The sequence below is a fragment of the Ipomoea triloba genome, chromosome 12 (assembly GCF_003576645.1).
Source record: "Ipomoea triloba cultivar NCNSP0323 chromosome 12, ASM357664v1".
Taxonomy (NCBI): domain Eukaryota; kingdom Viridiplantae; phylum Streptophyta; class Magnoliopsida; order Solanales; family Convolvulaceae; genus Ipomoea; species Ipomoea triloba.
The window spans coordinates 23,578,756-23,585,366 of NC_044927.1; positions in this window are offsets into that span (position 1 = coordinate 23,578,756).

Here is a 6,611-nt window from a genome sequence, read left to right on the forward strand (position 1 = left end):
GGGGGGGGGGGGGGGGGGGGGGGGGGGGGGGGGAGAATTAGAGGGTCCAGAGAGAGAGCAGACTCCAAAAGTTATGTGAAATAACAACAATCAGAGCAGTGGTGACAGAACTCTCAGTATCTACTATGAATATGAAGAAAATTTAATGATTTAAAAAAAAATATTATTTCCATTTTCTTTGTTGGTGTCCCCATGCAACCCAACCCACTGTGAAATCATTCAATTTTTTCCACCCACCATAGATTTCTTCAAAAAACAAACCCACTGTTCAGTTCCACAAATGTTCCTTCCATTTTCCTCATTAAAAAAACCAAACCTTGCTAATCCTGGTAAACTCAAATTTGGAGAAATAGCAGCTTCTGTTTTGATTCTTGGAATGGAAAGAGCAGTGTATAGTAGATGTGACTGTTATTAATTTATTATTATTATTCAAGTCTTTTCAAATTTCTAAAAACCATCCATTTTCTCAGGGAGTTAAGTACTACAGTAGTACCAGTGGTAGAAGCAAAATTTAATGAACCCTCATTTAATTTTAAGGTAAACTGTTAAAAAAACAAATCCCAAACAAGCAGTGAAAATTAAAAGACAAAAAACCCAGAATTAATTTAGTTTTAAATGGTGTCTTATGCTGAAAAGAGGGTAATTATAGCGTATGATTCTTGAAAGAAATCTTGTCTATTTTTCTAATGTGAAAAATCAGAAAAATGTCATAATGTCCCACCTTAGCCCTTACACTGTGATATACGAAATAAAAATTTAAAAAAAAAAACTGTAAAAAAAATTAGGGGGTGTGTAAATTACAATAAATAGGTGGAAAAAAGTGGACTGAAAAGACAGTAATAATTGCTTCTGGAATGGAGGTGGGAAGGGTGGAGATACTGTAGTAGTGTGGTACTGGCAGTAGAAAAAGGGCGTATAATGGTGGTGAAAAAGGCTGCAAATAATGTTGTGTTTCAAAAGCATTTTTTTTAAAGAAAAAAAAAAAAAAAAAAAAAAAAAGAGTTGTAAGAGTAGCCTCGATGGTGATGGAGGCTGTGCAGAAGTTGCAGAGAGTTGCAGAGGAAGGAGAGGCGAAAAGCTCGACGCAGTGGGCTCAGACCGCACGTGACTGTCGCGTAGGAAAGAGAGTATACGCACTCCGCAGTTTAACTTGCCGCTTCCTCTTCTACTCTTCGATTGACTCTTCTTTTTTTTTTTTTATTTGTTAAAACGTATTAGATTTCTCAACTTATGCTATATTAATTACGTGTTTAGCCAAAGATCTTGTAGTCTAGTTACACTGAGTTCGAGTCTTAGTAGAGGTGACTGTTGACTCTCTATATATACTACATTGTAATAGAGTCAGTGTAAAATTTTATGTTGTTCCCGTCATTGATTTTGTACACAAAGGATTCATCTTCATACTTCTGTACTCTAGGTTTAATTTGGGAGCCTTGTCAAATTTTATGTTGTTCCCGTCATTGATTTTGTACACAAAGGACTCGTCTTCATACTTCTGTACTCTAGGTTTAATTTGGGAGCCCTAACTCCAATATGTTGTTGTTAGAGTGTTGTCTTTATATATGGTGGTCTACTATTTGAATTAACCATGTAGGACAACTCTTTAATTTTTTTGCAAGAAGAGAAATTCGTAATTACTATTTGTGAATATTACTAATAAAAATTTAATTTATTATATTTAAATATGACAATTATGTTTCACCACTTTAACTACTCTTTTTGAGTTTTCCATAACTTAAAATTCAATGTGTGTGTAAAATGTATATATATGTGTGTGTGTGTTAAACTAACAGGGACGAAGGCGACTTCTCAATTACCTTATAAGCTCGCATGCATGAATTTTACTATGTTCTTTATAACTATCCTCTAAATGTATGTATACCTATTTGAAAACAAAAAATAAGTTATATCACAATAGAGAGTCGCCTTCAAATGAAATCATAATAATGTTGACACATAGAAAAATAAATAGATGTGGTATATTTTTTTTATATTACATAGCGTACCATATTTATGAGTAAAAATATATTACTCTTTGTCATCACAATATATCCTCACTTAGAAAAAAAAAATCTTTGAAGTATATGGTGTTTTAGTAATTGTTTATGTTTCTACTTTAATTATAAACATTTTCAATCTTGATATTTCATCACCAAAATAAAGAACATGATTTTTATAAAACTGTGTAGGATAAAATAGGGATGACGTACCACAAGTATTATAAATTAAAATTTAGGAAAGAATGATGTTAACTCTTCATATTACATATGAAATACCATAATTGTGGATGTTATAAAAAATAATAAATTATTAAAATACTTATATAATAAGTAAAACACTCTAATGTAGTTTATTATGTTGTTGTCCTACTAACTAAACGTCTAACTTAAATAAAATAAAAATACAAATTTTAAAGGTGTATATTACAATAATATGGAGTAATAAATTAGACACTAAAATGATTAATAAAAAGTAATTATGAAACTTAAAATATTATTGCTCATATTTTTTTAAAATATTATTTTACATTATTAGGATTTACATGGTAAAATTTAAGATAATGATACATAGGAGCTGTGAAAGAGCAAAGAGAGTTTTGAAAATTTTGAGGGTGTACGGTCATCCTCGTGCTTACATTTTGAAGAAAATTCTTAAATTCCTTCTTTCGTTGCTGCTTAAAAGTTATAAGTCACAACTTAAAGTTTCTCCTAATTTTTTATTTAAATATTTATTTGAATTATTAGTTATATACAATACCCTTTTTAAAAAAAAGTATTATTATTATTATTACTATTATTATTATATTTTGAATTGATGTATATGTACTATACACTGAGGAAATTTAAGAGCTTTCATTGGATGCATATGTATAAACAGTAGCCATAGAGTATAATAATTTAAAATAATTATTAAATATACCACTATGTCAATGCTGAAATAAGACATTTAAAAAAAGTTCCCTCATTTTTATTTCCAACATACAAAATTAAATGGTGACGTCGAGATTAGAATTCATAACCTTTAATATGTGTTTGGTATTTGAAACCAAATTAAAGTATATCCTTAACCTCAATTAAAAATCTCAATAGAAAATTGAACTGTACATTTACGCGTTACATACTATGCGATCAATACTAACTATTAAAAGAAAAAAGATAAATATTTTCCAAAAAATGATAGCCAAACACCCCCTAAGAGTAGAAATGGAGGACAGACAAGTTTGAATTAAACCTGCGTTTTCTGATCAGATTGTCAAACACGCAGTACTGATGCCGATTTGGCAGCTACGCAGAACGGAATCCAATCCATTTTTAACATTTCTCAAATAATATTTACCTACTTTTCTATTATTTTATTTAATGTAATTTTACCTAATTAATTTTTTAATACTGTCTACGATATTTTTTTGAGTAACCTAAAAATACGAAAAGTCCATGCCAGGTAGTAACTATATACGTTTATAAAAAGAACTATATACAATTTTGTATAGGAAAATATTACTTGGACTTTCAAATTATATTCCCTACTTTTACTCTCCCACACAAAAATCTATGTTGACACTTTTCTTGGGACTCACAATATGAGAAGATAACCTATCCTATCTTGTCACGTCATGAAGTAAAATTGAGGGGTAGAAAATGGGAGTCCATGTAGTAGAACTCTTTTGTATATAACAAACAATAAAAAAAAAAATCTCATTGAATTGTTCTATGTATCCACATTAACTCTCTCAATTATTTTAAAAGTAGTCATTTTTCTCTTTGGTTGAATCTCCAATCCCAAGGGCACAGAGGTTGGCACAAGGAGCTACCTCACTTTGAGAGATTGCTCGTACACTGCCGCTGGTGAAACTCGAATCCCAAGTCATTGTTCTCAAACTTTACCATAGTAACCAATTGAACTACCAATGTGGCTTCTCCAACAAATTATTGTCTATATGTATGCATGACATGGTTTGGTTCAAACAAAACAGTCAGTATAACAACTTAATTGAATTTGAAATCGTAGAGATGGTTCCGATTATAGTTTAGAATCGAAAATTGAAAAGGCGGTTTCGGTTTATTAAAATTGGGAACCCAAAAAAATTAAAATAAAAGAATTAATTCTTGATTTTGGACTATTTGATTGGTTCAAACCAGAACTATCGATTTTGATTGATCATTACCCATAACTATGAACTGGAATCAAATCACTGTGATATGTACATATATCTAAGAATTAGAATAAATACGATAAAAAGCAAACACCATTTGTAAATATTATACTTATAATTTTAAGTCAATGTTATTAACATTAATGTTATAATTATAACTAATTAGTATTATTGAATTATTTGTGTTTACATCTTAATTTTGTTACTAACATTATCTTAAAGTAATAATTATAATACTTTCAAATGGTGCATGTTCTTTTTTCACATTTATTATAGTTTTCATAAACAAGCAATAATTTGTTATACAACAAAAATAAATGAAAAACTTATTTTTAAAGATTAAAATGTCCATTTAACATAAAATGGGAGAAAAACATCAATTTAAATTAACTGAGGGGGCTAACATTGATACATAAATAATTATGGAGGAAAAAAAGCTGTAAGCATATATTTCAAGGAGAAAAGGCACAATTTTCCCTAATCAAAATGTGTAGCTTCGAAACGAGTAACCGAGTGTGTGCAACATGATTTTACAGGGGTTTTTTTTTTTTCTTAACATTTTGTCCCATTACTATTGGGTCATTTTTACATTTGGTTTCCGACTATTAATTTTTATTATTTTTTTCATATTTGGTTCCATGACTTTTAAAATATTCCCACATTTGGACCTTAAACCTAATTTTTGGTCATTAGCTAGTGACTAAATTTGTATGTAAATGTTATTGGACATGACTACGTAAAATTGAAATGACTTATCTTGAATCACAAAGTTGTAATTTTCTATGACCTTTTTAACTAAATTTTTTGGCCAGTGGTAACCATAAATTATGCTAGAAGACTAAATGTGTCATAGTATTACTCGTGCATGGGATCAAATATGAAAAATTCATAGTCAAAGATCAAATGTATCAAAGGTCTAATAGTGGTGGAACCAATAAAATTGGAAAAAAAATCTTTGGTTCTCAGATAAGATGGTCACAATCAGTGTATGTCTAATGTGGTCACAATCAGTTCATGTCTAATGTGTGATTTGTAAATTATTACATAGTAGTAGTGCTAGTGCACACATTTAGGAAATGACTGCGAGTTTGGGACCCTCATAAAGTTAGATAAAACAATGTAAATTTTTTTTATAATTTTTGTATTATTATTATTATTATTATTATTATTATTATTATTATAAACTTCAATAATAACAAAGTTTTTTAGTGAAAAAAAAATCAAACATTTGTGTTTTAGAGAAAAGGGTCAAATAGACTTATGCACATTATACGAAAGTGCAATTAAGCCCTTAAACTTTAAAAAAGTTCAATTAATTAAACACTTAAAATTATCGGTTTAGAGCATTCAAACACAATAGCTGGTTATTCACCTGGGATAACTGGTCATTACCGTTCTATCGATCATTTCGGCAGCCGGCGAACGGTCGTCGGTCGCAATTGAAATTGAAGAAGGCCGGTCACCTTCTCCAGTCGAAGAAGGCAGCCGAAATGGCGCCTTCTTCAGTTGGAGAAGGCGATGGTCATCTTCAACAGTTGGAGAAAGTAGCTGGAATGGCGCCTTCTCTGGTGTCTTCTCCAACTAGAGAAAGCAGCTGAAATGGCGCCTTCTCTAACTAGAGAAGGCGACCAGAGCGACATTTTCTCCAATTGGAGAAGGCGCCGGTCACAGTTATTAATTTTGGTGTATTTTTAAAATTTCGGTGGTCAATAGTTGTTATCGTGGCCTGGTCAATACCAGATAATTCACCGGTAACTTATTCGTTACCGGTAAATATGATTAGTTTGACTAGTATTGATAAGTTCAAGCGTTTAATTGAATCTTTTTGAAGTTCATGAGCTTATTAATTGCATTTTCATGTAAAGTTTAAGGGTGCATTTGACCATTTTTCCTGTGTTTTATAATAGTTTAATTTTATTAACTTAGATATTAATAAATGGCTATAATTCCTAAACATATTTTATATATGTTTTGTTATAATCATATCCATTTATTGTATTTAACTTTAAAAATAATTTAATTCTATCGACTTAGACATTAATTGATGGCTATAATATTTAAACATGTTTTTATATATTTAAATGTTTTTTCTATGAAGGTATTATCATTTTCTAGTCGTGTATGCTATATATGTTGATACGTGATATTTTAAAATGAATTATGATATTTTAAAATAAATTATGACGTGCTTTAATTCTTAAATATTTTATGCTTAAATTCAAGAAAGTTGAGTTATAATGGATTATTATAAAATACAAATATTTGATATTAATTTATTAAATTTTAAAAGTTTAATAAAAACGCTATACATAATTTTTGTATAATAACTGTCATAATGCATACAAATTTTGATTTTATCACAACTGATAATAACAATAATAATTATAATACTACGTTATAATTATATTTAAACAAAAGATAGTGAGTAAAAAAAAAAAAAAAAAAAAAAAAAAAAAAA